This window comes from Rhinatrema bivittatum, chromosome 2, assembly GCF_901001135.1.
Source record: "Rhinatrema bivittatum chromosome 2, aRhiBiv1.1, whole genome shotgun sequence".
NCBI lineage: Eukaryota > Metazoa > Chordata > Amphibia > Gymnophiona > Rhinatrematidae > Rhinatrema > Rhinatrema bivittatum.
The window spans coordinates 350,451,195-350,471,112 of NC_042616.1; the positions used below are offsets into that span (position 1 = coordinate 350,451,195).

The window sequence follows — 19,918 nt, forward strand, 5'->3', positions numbered from 1 at the left end:
AATTCGAGAGAACCCGCTAACAGGACATGGAGTCCCGGAGAGACATAGTGATGCGGATACGAGCCAGGAGGTCCTGGGTGGCCTGGCACCACTGTGACCTCAAGTTCCACTGGGCTCTGTGCATGTGTAAACATGCCAAGGGAGTGTGTGAGCGAGAGTCAGTGTGCATATATCTGAACCTGTGTTTGTGTGTGAACCTATGTGCATGTGACAGCCTGTGTGTTACAAACAGGCTCTCACAGGCACACATATAATGTATCGGTGAAGGAAAGGGAACCTGTGTATATTAGAGAGAGGGACAGTGTTAGAGAATGAAAGTGTTATTGTGTATGTGTGTGAGAGAGAAGATAAAATTTGAGCGGCCCTTCCTCCCCCAATCACTGAATAAATCCTGGAGGGAGGGGGGGGGGGGAGGGCAGCAGAGTACTTTTTCGCACAAGAAACCTACTTTTACCCAAGTTGGAGACTTTCCACAGTTGCTTTAATGAAGCTGTGCAGGCATGAGTAGGCAACCCTAGTCACCAGTCATCCCATCACTCATCAAAGCGTTAACAAAAGATGGATGGTTCACCCAAATAGATGGTTTCTGCTTCTATTTTTGTATCAGGGAATTGTTTTCCAAGTTTTATACAATATTAAGGGCATTCTATAACACGTTGCTAGGGCCCCGCGGTGCCATTTTCACAGGATCTCGCTGCAACCCTTCCAAACACCGGCACCGACCGACCAAAACATCCCCGCTGTTTCCCTACACCATATTTAAGGAAAGAGAAACCTTGATCTTTGCCACCCGCTATAGAAACACTTACCAGCCACCTCTGCTACTAGAAGTAACGCCAAAATAAGAGCCATCTCCGTGCGCCACTGCATCCTGCTCCGCACCTCCCAGGCTAGCCCCACCCTCATGGCCTTCTGATTGGCTAATGCAGAATAACGGCAGCCTGCAGCGGCTTGGATGGAGAAAGAGGGAAGCTGTAAATCCTCCCCTCAACTGTCTGTACGCTCGCGACTAAGGAGTGGGCTGGTGGCACTGGTCTTCATCTCATCTTCTGCCGTCACGGCTCCTGCTGAGATAAAGCCGCGGAACAAGGCCTTTGGTGGGGCCGCGACAGGCTGTAACTCGTTATGAATCGAGGGAGATCTCGGCGGGCCGCCACAGAACCCAACTCGTCGTAGCCCAAGGGAGGGTCTCAGCGGGGCCGCGACCGAGCCCAATCCGCCGAGGCTAGAAGAAAGGCCTACGGCCCGGAGTCGGCAGAAAGATGATTCTGGTGGTAGCGGGACAGCCACTTCGCGGGGAGGCCAAGGTACAGAAGAAAGGAGGACGCCTGAGAGAAGTATATGTGTGCGTTTGTATAAATGTTTGCCTGTGTGCATTAGTGAGCCCCTGCATCTGTATATGAGGGGGGGGGGGGGAAGAGAGAGCCCCTGCATCTGTATATGGGGGGGGGGGAAGAGAGAGCCCCTGCATCTGTATATGGGGGGGGGGAAGAGAGAGCCCCTGCATCTGTATATGGGGGGGGGGAAGAGAGAGAGAGAGCCCCTGCATGTGTGGGGGAGGGGGAAGAGAGAGAGCCCCTGCATGGGGGGGGGGGAAGAGAGAGAGCGCCCCTGCATCTGTGTAGGGGGGGGGGGGGGAGAGAGAGCGAGCCCCTGCATCTGTGTATGAGGGGGGGAAGAGAGAGCGAGCCCCTGCATCTGTATATGAGGGGGGGGGGGAGAGAGAGCGAGCCCCTGCATCTGTGTATGAGGGGGGGAAGAGAGAGCGAGCCCCTGCATCTGTATATGGGGGGGGGGGGGAGAGAGCAAGCCCCTGCATCTGTATATGGGGGGGGGGGGAGAGAGCAAGCCCCTGCATCTGTATATGGGGGGGGAAGAGAGAGCGAGCCCCTGCATCTGTATATGGGGGGGGGGAAGAGAGAGCGAGCCCCTGCATCTGTATATGGGGGGGGGGGAAGAGAGAGCGAGCCCCTGCATCTGTATATGGGGGGGGGGGGAAGAGAGAGCGAGCCCCTGCATCTGTATATGGGGGGGGGGAAGAGAGCGAGCCCCTGCATCTGTATATGGGGGGGGAAGAGAGAGCGAGCCCCTGCATCTGTGTGTGGGGGGGGGGGGAAGAGAGAGCGAGCCCCTGCATCTGTATATGGGGGGGGGAAGAGAGAGCGAGCCCCTGCATCTGTATATGGGGGGGGAAGAGAGAGCGAGCCCCTGCATCTGTATATGGGGGGGGGGGGGGGGGAGAGAGAGCGAGCCCCTGCATCTGTATATGGGGGGGGGAAGAGAGAGCCTCTGCATCTGTGTATGAGGGCGGGGAGAGAGAGCGAGAGCCCCTGCATCTGTGTATGAGGGCGGGGAGAGAGAGCGAGAGCCCCTGCATCTGTGTGTGAGGGCGGGGAGAGAGAGAGAGAGCCCCTGCATCTGTGTGTGAGGGCGGGGAGAGAGAGAGAGAGCCCCTGCATCTGTGTGTGAGGGCGGGGAGAGAGAGAGAGAGCCCCTGCATCTGTGTGTGAGGGCGGGGAGAGAGAGAGAGAGCCCCTGCATCTGTGTGTGAGGGGGGGGAGAGAGAGAGAGAGCCCCTGCATCTGTGTGTGAGGGCGGGGAGAGAGAGAGAGAGCCCCTGCATCTGTGTGTGAGGGCGGGGAGAGAGAGAGCCCCTGCATCTGTGTGTGAGGGCGGGGAGAGAGAGAGAGAGCCCCTGCATCTGTGTATGAGGGCGGGAGAGAGAGAGAGAGAGAGAGAGCCCCTGCATCTGTGTATGAGGGCGGGGAGAGAGAGAGAGAGAGCCCCTGCATCTGTGTATGAGGGCGGGGAGAGAGAGAGAGAGAGAGCCCCTGCATCTGTGTATGAGGGCGGGGAGAGAGAGAGAGAGAGAGCCCCTGCATCTGTGTATGAGGGCGGGGAGAGAGAGAGAGCCCCTGCATCTGTGTATGAGGGCGGGGAGAGAGAGAGAGCCCCTGCATATGTGTATGAGGGCTGGGAGAGAAAGAGAGCCCCTGCATATGTGTATGAGTGCGGGGAGAGAGAGAGAGAGAGAGCCCCTGCATCTGTGTATAAGGGTGGGGGGGGGGGGAGAGAGATCCCCTGCATCTGTGTATGAGGGCGGGGGGGGGGGGGGGGGAGAGAGAAAGAGCCCCTGCATCTGTGTATGGGGGGGAGAGAGAGCGCCCTGCATCTGTGTATGAGGGCGGGGAGAGAGAGAGAGAGCCTCTGCATCTGTGTATGGGGGGGGGAGAGAGAGAGAGGGGGGTGTAGGGGGAACCTCTTTCTGTTTGCAGGACATAGTGTATTTGCAGCTGTTTTCTAAGGCCCAGGCTGGGGGGCCTTGCAATTCCAAATGTGATTGACATTTTTTTATGTGTCCTTCTGGATTCAAGGTATGGCGCAGGTTAAAATTGTGTCACTTAATGTGGACGGGGTGCACTCCTCGATTAAGCGAAAGAAGTTACTCACAATGTTTAAGCGCATGCGGGCCCAGGTGGTATTCCTGCAGGAAATGCACCTTTCAGATAAGGAGCACGGTAAACTACAAAGAGACTGGGTGAGTCCATGCTACTTTTCCTCATTTAGTTCGAGGAAGCGTGGGGTCGCCATTCTAATCCATAAAAATTTAACATTTCAGCTAGCACGCACATACCAGGATCCAGAAGGGAAAATGGTGTGTAATATTTATGCTCCTATTGTATATTATCCTCTATTTTTTGCTTCCTTGGTGAGTTGTCTAGCTGAGTTCCCTAACTATCACCTGGTAGTCGAGGGGGGGGGGGGGGGGGGACTTTAATATAGTGGCTAATAAGCAGCTAGATATTTCCTGGCGTGTAGCCAGATGGACTCAGAACAAACGGGATAGTATCCGCGTGCTAGCAGTTGGAGACGGATCTGACGTCAGCACGGGGTATATATATCCCCACAGGAAGCGTAGCAATTTAGTAATTTCCGTCTCCAAAGCAGTTTGGAGTGCCTGCAAGCTAGTTGAGCGTGCTTTCCAAGACTACTTTAATTTTTCTCTTTTCTTATAATTCTAGATTCTACTTTCTACTTTCTGCAAAAATATCGAGCCCCGCGCTCCTGCGGTGATACTCGAAGGTCACTCCCCCAGTTGAGCTGCCCGGGGTGATTTCCGTGATCCCCCCGGAGGTTAAGTCCTCGGTCCGGCCGAAGTGCGGCAGGGACACAGCCCCCGGGCAAGGTTCGGGTGAGGCATACGAGGCGCCTCGGTCCCGGCGGTCCTCAAACGCGGCGGTGTAGGTACTTGCCCCCTCCCCCCGCAGCCGGAGACCGCCCGGGTTCCAGCCGGGAAGCGCCGAAGATCAGGTAAGGCGTACATCTCTTCTTTCTGGTCTCCGAGGAACAGAGGATCGGCGGCGTGGCATGCCATGGAGGACGCCATTTTGGGGCCTTGTTCAGGTATTGAGCGCCCGTAATAGGCGCGGCTCTATTCCTCCTTGTGCGTATATTGCCTTATTTCTGTGAGCACCTGCTACTGAGCGTGTATTACTAACCGCTTGTTATTGAATGCATATTGGCTGCCACTGAGCGTATATTGCTGACTGCCTATTGCTGAGAGCATATTGAATGCCATTGAGCGTATATTGCTAACCGCATATTGCTGAGAGCCTATTGAATGCTATTGAGCGTATATTGCTAACCGCTTATTGCTGAGAGCCTATTGAATGCTATTGAGCGTATATTGCTAACAGCTTATTGCTGAGAGTCTATTCAATGCCATAGTGCGTGTATTGCTAACTGCATATTGCTGAGTGCATATTGCATACAATTGGGCTGTTTTCTTGGCCGCCTATTGCTAACAACATATTGCGCATATTGCTGCTGCTTATTATTATTACTGGGCGCCTATTGTGTTGAGCGCCTATTGCTGCCGCATATTATTATTATTGTGCGCCTGTTGTATTAAGCGCCTATTGTTGCCGCTTATTATTATTATTGTGCGCCTGCTGTATTTAGCGCCTATTGCTGCCGCATATTATTATTATTGTGCGCCTGTTGTATTAAGCGCCTATTGCTGCCGCATATTATTATTGTGCGCCTGTTGTATTAAGCACCTATTGCTGCCGCATATTATTATCATTGCGCGCCTGTTGTATTAAGCATTCAGCGCATATTTTTCAATGGATCAGAACGCAGCAGGGTCTTCAGCGGCGGCGCCGCCTGCCTCAGGCATTAAAGCCCTTGGCCTCAGCTCTGCATGCCAGCTTAGAGCCACGCGCAGTGAAGAGCCAGACTCCCTATGTGCCCAATGTGAGGAGGCCGTGGGACCCTCAGTCCAGGACCGGTCTCAGCTACGATTTGTTGACAGTTCCCCAGGGGCTACCCCGGATTTAGGGGGCAGTCTCGACCAATCGGGAATCCTGGGGGATCTTGTACCCCGGCGATTAGAGGCTGCTTCAATTTCCTGGGTGGATCTCTTTAAGGGGATTCATGCCTTCGTACAGATGCAAACGGCTTCCCGTCCAGGCCTTGCGGTTCCTGCTGTTCCTGCGGTTGCTGCGACTGCGGCGGCTGCTGCGGTGGCAGCTCCTGCGGATCCTGTTCCTGGACCGGTCACGCCCTTATCGCGAGCGGGACCTCCCGCAGCTGGACAGTCCGGATCAATCAGACCAGGAGGTCTCATAGGACGAGTCCGAACTCCCTGGACGAGGGGGACCTTCCCCCAGGGATTGAGCCATATAGAACCATGAGGCGGTTCTTCCCTAAAGAGGATCTCTCTGACCTGGTGTCTCAGTGTCTGGCGGAATTGGATATTACAGGTCCCAGCGCTTCGGTACCCTCTGCGCAGAACCCCCTGTTGGAAGGTCTTCGTCCTACAGCCCGCCATTTTCCATTCTTACAAGCGGCACAACAACTGATAGATTTAGAATGGGCGGCACCAGCGACTTCCTTCAAAGGGGGCCGGGCTCTGACGAGCATGTACCCATTGGCACCGGCTATCCAGGACCTGCTGGCGTGCCCTCAGATGGACGCCTTGATTAGTGCTGTGGTCAAGCGCACTACCATTCCAATTGAAGGGGGGACGGCCCTCAGGGAGCCTCTTGACCGGCGACTGGACGCCATTCTGAAACAGACCTTTGAGGTGGCAGCTCTATCTGTGCGGATCGCAACCTGCTGCACAGTGGTGACGCGTGCCTGTTTGTCACAGGTTAGAAACAACGCTCCGGCGGCAGACATGGCGTCAGCTCTTTCGTTCCTCACGGATGCTGCATCTGACCTGGTCCGGACAACAGCTAAGGGGATTTCATCCTCCGTAGCTGCCAGGAGGCAGCTCTGGATCCGGAGATGGTCAGCTGATGCACCTTCCAAGACACGCCTCACCAGATTGCCCTTCATGGGCTCCTTCCTATTTGGCAGCGACCTTGATAAACTGGCCAGTACATGGGGTGCCTCTCCAGTGCCCAGACTGCCGGAGGATCGGTTCAGAAGGGGCCAGCGCGCCTTTCCAAGGCCCTCCAGGGGCAGGAGTTCCCAGCGCTTTGTTCCTTACAGGGGTCGCTACCAGGCACCACGTCCTCCAGCCAGGAATCGGTCCTTTCGGACCAAGCAGCGCAAGGGGGGAGCGGGCCCGGGCTCGGGTCCTGGCCGCGCCTCCCAATGAGAATCCGCCGATTCATCTGGGGGACGGAGCCATAGGGGGCAGGTTAACCCTCTTCTACCCCAGATGGGTCGAGATTACGTCGGACCAGTGGGTCCTCGCCATTATCCGGGAGGGATATTATCTGGACTTTCATCATCTCCCTCCAGATAAGTTTGTGGAATCTTCATGTCCCATACACAAGAAGGCAGAATTGGAAGCTACCCTGGCGAGGCTCCTGTCCTTGAAAGCCATCATCCCAGTACCTGCATGGGAAGTGAATTCTGGACACTATTCCATTTATTTCATGATACCCAAGAAAGGGGGCACCTTTCGGCCTGTGCTGGACCTCAAGTCAGTCAATCGATACTTGCGGGTACCGAGGTTTCGCATGGAGACTCTGCGCTCCGTCAAGGCTGCAGTACAGCCAGGAGAATTCCTCACGGCATTAGACCTGTCAGAGGCATACCTGCATATCCCGATCCATCCAGATCATCAGCGCTACCTACGCTTCAAGGTTCTAGGCCGCCACTTCCAGTTTCGGGCTCTGCCCTTCGGGTTGGCCACGTCTCCACGAACATTCACCAAGGTGGTAGTAGTGGTAGCAGCGGCACTCAGGCGGGAAGGAATTCTGGTCCATCCCTACCTAGACGACTGGCTGATCAGGGCGAAATCTCGAGAGAAGAGCCTTCGGACAACTGACAGAGTAATCTCCCTTCTGGAAAGCTTGGGCTGGGTAATCAACCTCAGCAAGAGCTGTCTACAGCCTTCCCAGTCACTGGAATACCTGGGAGTACAGTTCGACACCCGGGCAGACACAGTCAGTCTCACTGCCAAGAGAAAGTTGAAACTTCAGCAGCGTATCCAGTATTTGATGGGAGCCAGTCGGCCCATAGCCTGGGATTATCTGCAGGTTCTTGGTCTCATGGCATCCACCCTGGAAGTGGTGCCTTGGGCGAGGGCCCATATGAGACCTCTACAACACTCCCTGCTCTCTCGCTGGAGCCCCCGTCTACGGAACTATTCCACGCGCCTTCATCTGCCAGCCAGAGTGTGGACCCAGTTGCGGTGGTGGTTGCAGTCCAACCACATGAGCAGGGGGTCGAAGATGTCATCGCCCACGTGGACATTGCTCACCACAGATGCCAGCCTGAGCAGCTGGGGAGCACACTGCGAAGAACTCAAAGCACAAGGGCGGTGGAACAGAGAAGGGGCAGCGTGGAACATCAATCGTCTAGAGGCCCGGGCAGTCCGATTGGCATGCCTTCGGTTTGCTCACAGACTGAAGAACAGAGTAGTCAGAGTGATGTCCGACAACGCCACCACGGTGGCGTACATCGACCGTCAGGGCGGAACCAGAAGTCGACAAGTATCTCTGGAGATCGCCCCACTGATGGCTTGGGCAGAGGCGAATCTTCAGGACATTTCCGCCGTCCACATTGCCGGGAAGGACAATACCACGGCAGACTTCCTCAGCAGAGAAAGCCTAAATCCGGGAGAGTGGCAGCTGTCACCCACAGCCTTCCAGATGATTGTGGATCACTGGGGGATTCCGGACATGGATTTACTGGCGGACAAGTCCAATGCTCAAGTACCCAGATACTTCAGCCACAAGCGCGACCCGTTCTCACACGGAATCGATGCCCTGGTCCAGCCGTGGCCTCCAGGGACTCTGCTATATGCCTTTCCTCCGTGGCCTCTGCTGGGCGCCATCATCCACAAGATTCAGAATCACCGGGGCCTAGTTCTTCTAGTGGCACCAGACTGGCCAAGTAGACCCTGGTACGCAGACATGAGAAGACTACTGGCAGGGGAGCCTCTTCCCCTGCCTCCTCTCCGGGACCTTCTACGTCAAGGACCCATCCTCCACGAGGATCCAGCTCAATTCTCTCTTACAGTCTGGCCATTGAGAGGGCTAGACTGAAGAAAAGAGGTTACTCGGAGCCTGTGATAGATACGCTCCTCCGAGCTCGTACGTTTTCCATGTCCCTCACCTATGTAAGGATCTGGAGAGTATTTGAAGCATGGTGCGACACTCATGGCACCAATCCACATGCGACCACAATCCCTATTGTGTTGGATTTCCTGCAGGATGGACTTCAGAAGGGTCTCTCCCTCAGCTCCATCAAGGTTCAGGTGGCTGCGCTGTCTTGCTATGGTCCCAGGAGGGATGGCAAGACCATCGCCAAGCACCCAGATGTTTCTCGTTTCCTGCAAGGAGTCAAGCATATTCGTCCGCCGCTAAAGTGGCCTGTGCCCTTATGGAACCTCAATCTTGTTTTGGATTTCCTCGCGGGATCCACCTTCAGACCCCTTCGGGGACTGTCTCTCCGTTCTCTAACCTTGAAGATGGTGTTCCTATTGGCGGTATGTTCGGCGCGCCGCATCTCAGAGCTACAAGCGCTGTCCTGCCGTGATCCCTTTCTCAGAATCACTCCTGAGGCTATCCATCTTCGTACGGTTCCCTCCTTTCTACCTAAAGTGGTTTCACAGTTTCATCTTAACCAAACCATATCCTTGCCTACCACGGCGGGTTTGAAGAAATCTGAAGAAGGGCGTTTATTACGCCATCTCGACATTGGCAGATTGCTGCCCAGATATCTGGAAGTGACACAAGAACTACGAAAGACGGACCATCTGTTCGTCCTGCACAGCGGGAGGAAGCAAGGTGAAGCGGCTTTGCGGCCCACCATCGCTCGCTGGATTAAAGAAGTTATCAGAGCAGCTTATGTGGAGGCTGGGAAGTCTCCGCCTCTACAAGTCAAGGCTCATTCTACCAGAGCGCAAGCGGCATCCTGGGTGGAATCCAGGATTCTGTCGCCTGCAGAAATCTGTAAAGCGGCGACGTGGTCCTCCCTCCATACCTTTTCCAGGTTCTATCGTCTGGATGTCCAGGCCAGGGAGGACTCAGCTTTTGCGAGGGCGGTACTACATGGGCCTCAGGCAGCCTCCCGCCCAGGCTGGGAGTAAAGCTTTTGTACATCCCATTTGTTCTGAGTCCATCTGGCTACACGCCAGGAAATGTTGAGATTACTACCTGATAATCTCCTTTTCCTTAGTGTAGACAGATGGACTCAGCATCCCGCCCAGCTGCCTGAGTACATGGGTTTCACCGATTCAAGGTAAGCCATGTCATCTGTTTACATTAGAGCGTACACTCTACCAGGTGTCAACGCCTTCCGGTTGGGAATGCTGGCTGTCTCCAGCTACTATCAATCGGTCAGGGGAATCCTGTTTCACTTTTCACTGAGCGTCAGTACACACATCCATAACAGCTTTTGCAAGGAAGATTACTAAGTTGCTACGCTTCCTGTGGGGATATATATACCCCGTGCTGACGTCAGATCGTCTCCAACTGCTAGCACGCGGATACTATCCCGTTTGTTCTGAGTCCATCTGTCTACACTAAGGAAAAGGAGATTATCAGGTAGTAATCTCAACATTAGACCCCCCCAAGCCTATGCAAAATCAAGACAGGAGTAAAGGTGTCAATCTTTTAAGTGATGAATTGCAATTTCCTAGCGTGTAGCAGATGGACTCAAAACAAGTGGGTATAGTGTGCTCGTGCTAGCAGTTGGAGACTGATCTGACGTCAGCACGGGTACATATACCCCCGCAGGAAGTGCAGCAATTCAGTAATTTCCGTCTCCAAAGCAGTTTGGAGCTACCTCACGCTCGCTGAGCGTTTTTCCAAGTTCTAACGACTAAATTCATAGAATAAGGCTACTGAAGACGAGCCCCGCACTCCTGCGGTGATACCCAGTTGAGTTTCCTGAGGCGATTTCCGTGGTCCCCTCGGAGGTAAGAGCCTCGGTCTGGTGGCCGACTCGCGGCAGGGACCTAGAGGCAGCCTCTGTCCCGGCGTGGACTTGGCCCCCGAGCGAGACGAGTTCGGGCGCGGCCTAGAGGCAGCGGGTACACTTCCTCGAGTGCGGCGGTGACGGTACTTACCCTCTCCCCCCGCAGCCGGAGACCGCCCGGGTCGCAGCCGGGAAGCGCCGAAGACAAGGTAAGGCGTACACTTTACTTGTTGGTCTGAGGAAGGGAGGATTAGCAGAGTCTGCCTACGTGGCAACCCGCCAAGGGGGTCGCCATTTTGCCTGCCTGCTCGCCTTCTGCCCTGGTTTGTCAACCGTGCAATAGGCGCCCTTTGCTGGGCGCATGTTGCTGGGCGCACAGGCATAGGCGCACGTTGCTACGCGCACGTTGATACGCACAGATTGGTAGGCGCACATCTTCGCGCATATTACAAAGCGCAGACTCTAGCTGAGTTCACAGACCAGATGGAGCGTAAGAGAGCCCATGCGTCAGCGGAGCCGGCACCTCCAGAATCAGGCATAAGGCTCTGCATGCAACTTCAGAGCCACTCAGAGCAGGGAAGCAGGCTCCCTATGTGCCCAATGTGAAGAGGCCTTGGGAGTTCCAGGCCAGGACCGGTCGTAGCCCAGCGTACCTGCCAGTTCCTCAGAGAACACCCCGGACCTAGCAGGCAGCGGTGAGCTGCCAGGGAACCCGAGAGACCTGGTGCCCCTAAGGTCAGATCCTGCTTCGCTCTCCTGGGTGGAATTATTCAAGGGGATTCATGCCTTTGTCACGATGCAGTCCGCTCCCCGAACGGGTCCATACGTACAGCCCCTGGACCCTCAAGGCCTAGGCACAGCCGCTCGCCGCCCGGAAGCCCCACTTATGGGGATTCCGATTGCTCTGAGGAAGATGACGAGCCCCCCGAGGAGGGTGGACTTCCCTCGGGGATTGAACCCTATCGGGCCATGAGGCGTTTCTTTCTGAAAGAGGATCTCCCAGGCCTGATCTCACAATGCCTGTCGGAACTGGCTCTTCCGGGCCATGACACCCCAGGGGAACCTAGAATGTGTTACGCTAACCTCGCAGATAGTAGTGGAACCGTCGGTTAGACCGCTTACCGTGAGGCGAGAAACGTAATACACAGTCTGAGTCAGGGCAGGCAGCAGGCAATCAGGCACCAGAAGCAGATAATCCAAAGGCAGGCAGCAGGCAGCGAAATCCAATACACAGTCCGAGTCAGGCAACAGTCAGCAGGCAGGAACCAAAGGCAAAATCCCCAGACGAGAGCTCAGAGAACAATTGTGGCCGAAGCAGCGAATCAGGGAAGCTGCTCCCTTTAAATAGTCAATTTTCCCGCGCAGAGGTGCCTCTGCCGGAGTCTGACGTCAGGGGGGCGTGGCCAGGGCTCGAATCGCGCGAGAATTGGCTCCCCTTGTCGCGCAGAGGTGCCTCTGCCGGAGTCTGACGTCAGGGGGGCGTGGCCAGGGCTCGAATCGCGCGAGAATTGGCTCCCCTTGTCGCGCGGAGGTGCTGGCTTGTTTGCCGGGGAGAAACGCCCCGATCCCTACCAGATCGAGCTGCCGATGCCGCTGAGTCAGCCCCGCTGTTCCCCGGACCCCGGACAGCTCTTCCCACACGCTGTCTCGCCGAGACCCGCGCGGCCGAGTTAACAGAATGAACCCCCTGTTGGAGGGCCTGCGCCAAACGACTCACCATTTTCCCCTCCTACAAGCAGCACAGCAGCTAATCGATCTGGAATGGAATGCGCTGGAGGCCTCATTCAAAGTGGGTCGGGCCTTGGCTGGCCTGTACCCCTTAGACCCGGCAACCAAGGAGATGCTGGCGTGCCCCTAGGTAGACGCCATAGTTAGCGCAATTGTGAAGCGCACCACCATTCCGGTGGAAGGGGGTACGGCCCTGAAGGATACACATGACCGGCGCATGGACGCCATTCTGAAACACGCCTTTGAGGTGGCAGCCATGTCCCTACGAATTGCGACCTGCTGCACTGTGGTGACGCGTTTCTGTTTATCACAGGCTAGGAACAACACCCCGGGAGAAGAGATGGAATCAGCTCTCTCGTTCCTCACTGACGCAGCCTCCGACCTAGTCCGTACGGCAGCCAAGGGAGTGTCATCTTCAGTGGCAGCCAGGAGACAGCTCTGGCTACGTAATTTGTCGGCCGACTCCTCCTCCAAGACACGTCTCACGAGAATGCCCTTTAAGGGATCCCTCCTGTTCGGCAGCGACCTCGAGAAACTGGCCAATAAATGGGGTGCCTCTCCATTACCCCGTCTACCAGAAGACAGGTCACGGAGGAGCCAGCGTCCCTTTCCTAGACCATCCAGAGGTAGAAACTCTCAGCGCTTCAACCCTTACAGGACTCTCTACCAAGCACATCGTTCGCAGGCCAGGAACCAGTCCTTTCGGACTAAGCGCAATAAGAGGGGAACCGGCTCGGGTTCGGGTCCCGGCCGTACCCCACAATGACAATCAGCCAACCCATCCGGGGGTAGCAGCCATAGAGGGCAGGCTAACCCTCTTCTACCGCAGGTGGGTCGAGATTACCTCGGACCAGTGGGTCCTCGCCATCATCCGAGAAGGGTACTACCTGGACTTTCTTCGGCTCCCGCCGGACAAGTTTGTGGAATCTCCTTGTTCACCCCTCAAGAAGACGGCACTAGAAGTTACCTTGCGGAGGCTCCTGTCCCTAAAAGCCATAATCCCAGTGCCTGCAGGGGAGATAAATTCTTGGCATTATTCCATTTATTTCATAGTGCCCAAGAAGGAGGGCACTTTCAGGCCCGTTCTGGACCTCAAGTCAGTCAACCGGCACCTATGGGTCCCCAGCTTTCGCATGGAAACTCTGCGGTCTGTCAAAAATTCAGTACAGCCAGGGGAGTTTCTCACATCCCTAGATCTGTCGGAAGCCTACTTGCATATCCCAATTCATCGGGATCACCAGCGCTATCTACGCTTCAAAGTCCTGAACCAACACTTCCAGTTCCGAGCATCACCCTTCGGGTTAGCCACCGCGCCGCGGACCTTTTCCAAGGTCATAGTAGTAGTGGCGGCAGCGTCACTCAGGAAGGAAGGAATCCTCGTCCATCCCTACCTGGACGATTGGCTGATCAGGGCAAAGTCACCGGAAGAAAGCCACCAGGCAACCAACAAAGTTATATGTCTTCTGGAAAGCCTAGGATGGGTAGTAAACTTGAACAAGAGTTCCCTACAGCCTTCTCAGTCGCTGGAATACCTAGGAGTCCGATTTGACACCCAGGAAGATAAGGTAAGTCTGACCGCCAAGAGGAGAGCAAAGCTCCAGAATCGTCTGCAGGCCCTGCTCAGCGCCACCCGGCCCACAGCTTGGGATTACCTACGGGTCCTCGGCCTTATGGCATCCACGCTGGAGGTGATACCATGGGCGCGGGCTCGTATGAGACCATTACAATGCGCCCTCCTATCTCGGTGGAGCCCACGATCACAGAACTACACCATACACCTACCTCTACCAGCCAGAGTGCGGAATCAGATACGGTGGTGGTTGCAGCCCGGCCACATGAGCCGGGGGTCAAGAATGTCCTCCCCAACCTGGACCCTGCTCACTACAGATGCCAGCCTGAACGGATGGGGGTGCACACTGCGAAGAACTCACCGCCCAAGGGCGGTGGAACAGAGAAGAGTCGGGGTGGAACATCAACCGACTAGAGGCACGGGCAGTCAGGCTAGCATGCCTGCGATTTGCCCACAGACTTCGAAACAGAGCAGTCAGTGATGTCTGACAACGCCACCACGGTGGCATACATCAACCGACAGGGCGGAACCAGAAGCCAACAGGTATCCCTAAAAATAGCCCCCCTGATGACTTGGGAGGAAGCAAATCTCCAGGACATCTCCGCCGTCCACATCGCCGGGAAGGACAACACCACGGCAGACTTCCTCATCAGACAAAGCCTAAATCCAGGGGAATGGCAGCTGTCGCCCACAGCTTTCCAGATGATTGTGGATCAGTGGGGGACACCGGGCATGGACCTACTAGCGGACAGGTCCAACGCTCAAGTACCCAGATATTTCAGCCGCAGGCAGGATCCACTATCCCAGGGGATCGATGCCCTGGTACAGCCATGGCCTCAGGGGATCCTGCTATATGCCTTTCCTCCATGGCCCCTGCTGGGCGCCATTATACACAAGATTCAGAGGCACAGAGGCCTAGTTCTTCTAGTGGCCCCGGACTGGCCAAGAAGACCCTGGTACGCAGACATGAGAAGACTACTGGCAGGGACTCCATTTCCTCTGCCTCCACACAGGGACCTGCCACGACAAGGTCCCATCCTCCACGAGGATCCAGCTCAATTCTCTCTTACGGTCTGGCCATTGAGAGGGCTAGACTGAAGAAAAGAGGATACTCTGGGCCGGTAATAGATACACTCTTCCGAGCACGCAAGTTCTCCACATCACTAACATATATCAGGATCTGGAGAGTATTCGAAGCCTAGTGCGAAACTCACAGCACCAATCCACATGCCGCTAAGATCCCTATCATTTTGGATTTCCTGCAAGATGGCCTTCTGAAGGGTCTGTCCCTCAATTCCATCAAGGTTCAAGTGGCAGCGCTATCCTGCTACGGTCCCCGGAGTGACGGCAACAGCATCGCCACACACCCAGACGTTTCACGTTTCCTGAAAGGAGTCAAACACATTCGCCCGCCACTGAAGTGGCCAGTACCCCTGTGGAACCTCAACCTAGTTTTGGAATTTCTAGCGGGACACGCCTTCAGGCCTGTCCCTCCGTTTGTTAACCTTGAAGATGGTGTTCCTGCTGGCTGTATGCTCAGCACGCCGCATCTCAGAGCTACAAGCACTGTCCTGCCGTGATCCGTTTCTCAGAATCGCTCCAGAGGCTATCCATCTTTGCACGGTTCCTTCCTTCTTACCCAAAGTAGTCTCACACTTCCACCTCAACCAAACCATATCCTTGCCTGCCACGGAAGGTTTGAAGAAGTCGGAAGAAGGTTGAATACTACGCTATCTCGACATCGGCAGGCTGCTGTCCAGATACCTGGAAATGTCAGAAACAGTACGAAAGACGGACCACCTGTTCGTCCTTCACAGCGGGAAGAAGCAAGGGGAAGCGGCCTCTCGGGCAACCATCGCCCGCTGGATCAAAGAAGTTATCAAGGCAGCCTACGTAGAAGCGGGAAAACCACCGCCGCTTCGGGTCAAGGCTCACTCTACAAGAGCGCAAGCGGCCTCTTGGGCAGAAACTAGGATGCTGTCGCCTGCAGAAATATGTAGAGCGGCGAAGTGGTCCTCCTTCCATACCTTCTCCAGATTCTATCGTCTGGACGTCCAGGCCAGGGAGGACACAGCATTTGCGAGGGCAATCCTGAACGGACCTCGGGCAGCCTCCCGCCCAGTCCGGGAGTAGCTTTTGTACATCCCACTTGTTTTGAGTCCATCTGCTACACGCTAGGAAAGGTAGAGATTACTTACCTGATAATCTCGTTTTCCTTAATGTATGCAGATGGACTCAGCATCCCGCCCGGCTGCCGGCATACATGGGGATTCACCGACTCACGGTAAGTCATGTTTTTCTTATAATAGGCCATCCACCCTGCCGGGTGTCGACACCTTCCGGTTGAGAACACTGGCGGTCTCCAGCTACTATCAATCGGTCAGGGTAATCCTGTTCATTTAATCGATCGGTCAGTCACACACACACATTTATTTATTTATTTTTAATTTTTATATACCGGAATTCCTGTATACAATACAAATCAGTCCGGTTTACATGAAACGAAAAGATTGCCCTGGTCTGGGAGGTCAGACCGGGGTTTTTTTACAAAGAACATTGAACAATAACATATAATACATAGAACAATAAAATATAATACAATCCTTGAACATTGAACAATAACAATAAATACTTAAATATTTTCATAATTAAATTAAAATTAAGCCAATTAGCATGTTAAACTTAAATTAAATGTAAAATTAAATTTAAATTTAATTTTGGATAATATTGTATATTGTTAACTGTAATACAAAATATTCCTAAGTTCAGTCAGGATAAGGCGCTTAGTTAAATTCTTGAGATTGGAACGCTTGCCTGAAGAGCCAGGTTTTTAACTTTTTTTTGAACTCTGGTAGACTGGGTTCGAGGCGTAGGTCTGGGGGGAGAGCGTTCCAATGGTGTGGTCCTGCAGTTGAGAGTGCTCTTTTTCTTAGTAATGATGTTGCTGGAGGGGTGAACAATGTGCCTCTGTAGGCGCTTCTGATGGGTCTGGAGGATAGGTATGGACGAAGTTGGGTTTGGAGTGATATCGGTGCGATGTTGTGTATTGATTTATGAATAATGGTAAGGGTTTTAAAAAGGATTCTCTGGGAGATCACGTGACACCTTGACGGGAGAGGTCCTGATTACTAACAGCCACTCAGGAAAAATTAACGGCATGGCATGATTTGCCGCTCTCCTTGGTGGGCAGAATCAATTTGTTCAAAATGGTTGTTCTACCCAAATGGCTATACGTTATGCAAAACTTTCCTCTGCTACTACTGGCCAAGGATCTGGCTCGGGTGGACCAATTATTGCGCCGGTTTATTTGGCATGGGAAAAAGGCCAGACTGCCACTGCGTCAGTTACAAAACCCTTGGCATTGGGGGGGTATGGGTATCCCTAATTTGTTGCGCTATGGGTTGGCAGCTAACTCTCGCTTGATTAGGGGCTGGCTACTGGGGAAGTCCCCTTTCTTAAATATCACAGCTGAGGCCACGTTTACCAGACCGGTCGCTTTGAGTTACATTCTTATGAGTTCTTATACCAAGATTCCACCCTCGCTGGTGACTAACCCATTAGTACAGCCTGTACGGAAAACATGGAGGCTTATCACTCATCTTCTGGGACTTCCCAATCATTGCACGTGCTTCACCCCCATCAGGGGGAATCTGGACTTTACCCCAGGGTCTACCACTTCTTACTTTAGGATCTGGGAGCAGAAAGGGGTAATATATTTGGGACACGCCTTAGATGACACGGGACAGCTTCTATCCTTTACCAGAATGTGTGAACTGTATGGGCTGCCGAAGAAGCATTTCTTTGGATATGTGCAATTGGGACATTATCTGCGCAGCCTGGGTCCTCCAGCTCAACATATGACAGTGTTTAAAGCTTTGAATGGGTTTTTTCAATTTGACCATACTAAAGAACCCTCGATGTCCTGTTACCACAGGCAGCTGACTAGGTACTCCCATAAGGAGGCCAGTGTCATTCCTGTTGATCGCTGGAACCGCGATGGTATATTTTTGATGACCTCCCGTATTTACTTGCATAGTTTACGAAGTGTTCTTCAGATTACTGGGAACATGTACTTTCGGGAGATGCATCTCAAATTTTTAAGCCGGGCGTATTTGGCACCACAGTTGGCTCAAAGCGGGCATCATCAGCACAGCCCAGTGTCCACGCTGTCGGGTGGGGCTGGGGACCCTGGTTCATGTTTTCTGGGGATGTCCCCCAATGGTGAACTATTGGAGGCGCATTGCTTTGTACTTAGGGGGGCTGGTGGGGGTTCAGCTACCAATGTCTCCTTATGTTTGGCTACTTCATTGCATTACCCGCTTCCTGGTGGCAGAGTCTGGCCCACGGATATTGCTTCAAAAGGCGGGTCTAGTGGGGAAGAAGATCATTCTACTACACTGGTGTGACCCGGACCCGCCGACATTCTGGTTGTGGAGGATTCACTTTCATCGATTGATGCAGTTGGAGGCGATTCATGCTCGGACTTCACCCAGGCGACGGAAGCTTTTCTTGCTTACGTGGGAGCCCTATTTGCAATCTTTGCCTCATAGGGCTCGCAGTTTGGCTCTCAATGATTAACTGTGCTCTAGTGGAAATGTCTGGATGGTGTTTGAAGTGGTTTCTGGTCTTCGGTGGGGGGTTGGGGGGGGGAGGTGCTCGAGAAGGGAGGGGGTGGGAGAACTGTTGCAATTTGGGTGGGTTATCTCTGAAAAGAGTGTTCAAGTTTTCATGGCAACTTAATGTACATCTATAGTGTTCATGTATTGGTTATATTCTTTACTGTTGCATTGTGTTTTGTGTGTGCAATCGCTCAATAAAAATATATTGAACATAAAAAGGATTCTCTGTTTGATGGGTAGCCAGTGGAGGTTGCTCAGAATGGGGGAAATATGTTCTCTTTTATTGGTGTTTGTTAGGATTCTGGCGGCGGCGTTTTGTACCATCTGTAGAGGCTTAATACTGTTGGCAGGGAGGCCAAGCAGAATTGCGTTGCAATAGTCGAGTTTTGAAAAAATAATGGATTGTAGGACGAGGCAAAAGTCGTTGAAGTGAAGGAGTGGTTTTAACTTTTTATATATATATATAAAGCTTTTGCAAGGAAGATTACTGAATTGCTGCACTTCCTGCGGGGGATATGTACCCGTGCTGACGTCAGATCCGTCTCCAACTGCTAGCACGAGCACACTATACCCACTTGTTTTGAGTCCATCTGCATACACTAAGGAAAACGAGATTATCAGGTAAGTAATCTCTACATTAATGGACATCTGGCGGGTATTGCTTCCCGGAGACTCTGACTTTGTTTTTTTCTAACCCACACCAGTCTTATTCTCGATTAGATTACTTGCTGGTATCGGATAGCTGTTTCCCGAGAGTGACTGAGGCCACTTTGTGTACTATTTCTATCTCTGATCACATCCTGTGATGGCAACAATACAATGGTAATCCAGGGCTTGCCCTCCATTCTCCTGGCGCATGCGTCCCGATTTATATCTGGACAAAGTATTCCAGACTTATTTACAAAATCAATGGCTGGAATACCTAGAACATAATGCGACCCCAGATATGAGCACTGCGACTGTGTGGGAGGCTGGTAAGGTTGTGATGCGAGGTACAATAATAGCGTATGTGGCTAGAGCAAATAAAAAATGCAATGCTGAAATTCTGAGGTTAACTGCTGTTCTTAAACAAGCTCAACAACAACAGATGACCTCCATGACAGGGGAGTCCAAGGCGGTGGCTGACAGGGCTAGGGCTGCTCTTAATGGTTTACTACACCAAAGGGCATCTAAATCGCTCCTTTACTATCAGTATCACTTATATAAACAAGGGAACAGGGCAGGTAGGCTGATGACCCACCTTATTCGGCCTAGGGGGCAACGGGCAGCCGTAACGGGGATTAGGGATAGCCAGGGAGTCCACTTGAGTACCTCACCTGGCATTGCCCGTAGATTTCGGGACTACTATATGTCTCTTTATGGCTCTAAGCCTATGGCTGCTGATGTTGCTGAGTCCCTCTTTCAGGGGATCTCATGGCCCTAGCTAACTGTAGGTCAGATTACTGCATTGAACAGCCCTATCACTGAGGGGGAAATCTATGCTGTTATTTCCAAGCTTAAATTGGGCAAGGCAGCGGGCCAGGATGGGCTAGGCTCCGAATTTTACAAGATAATGAAATTTTCAGTCTTGTCCCCGTTGCATAAATATTATGCGGACCTTTTGTTCACTGACCACCTG

The 19,918-nt window shown here is 53.3% G+C and overlaps 1 long non-coding RNA gene across 2 annotated transcripts in view; it reads left to right on the top strand.

Moving 5' to 3' along the window:
* Nucleotides 1-940: 940 nt before the first annotated feature.
* Nucleotides 941-19,918, top strand: part of LOC115084686 — a 159,378-nt gene continuing 140,400 nt past the window's right edge. The window contains exon 1 of one of the 2 annotated variants that reach the window (XR_003854630.1): nt 941-1,345. This is a non-coding gene — a long non-coding RNA (uncharacterized LOC115084686). The remainder of the gene's footprint in view (nt 1,346-19,918) is intronic. The other variant, XR_003854629.1, reaches the window with a different exon arrangement.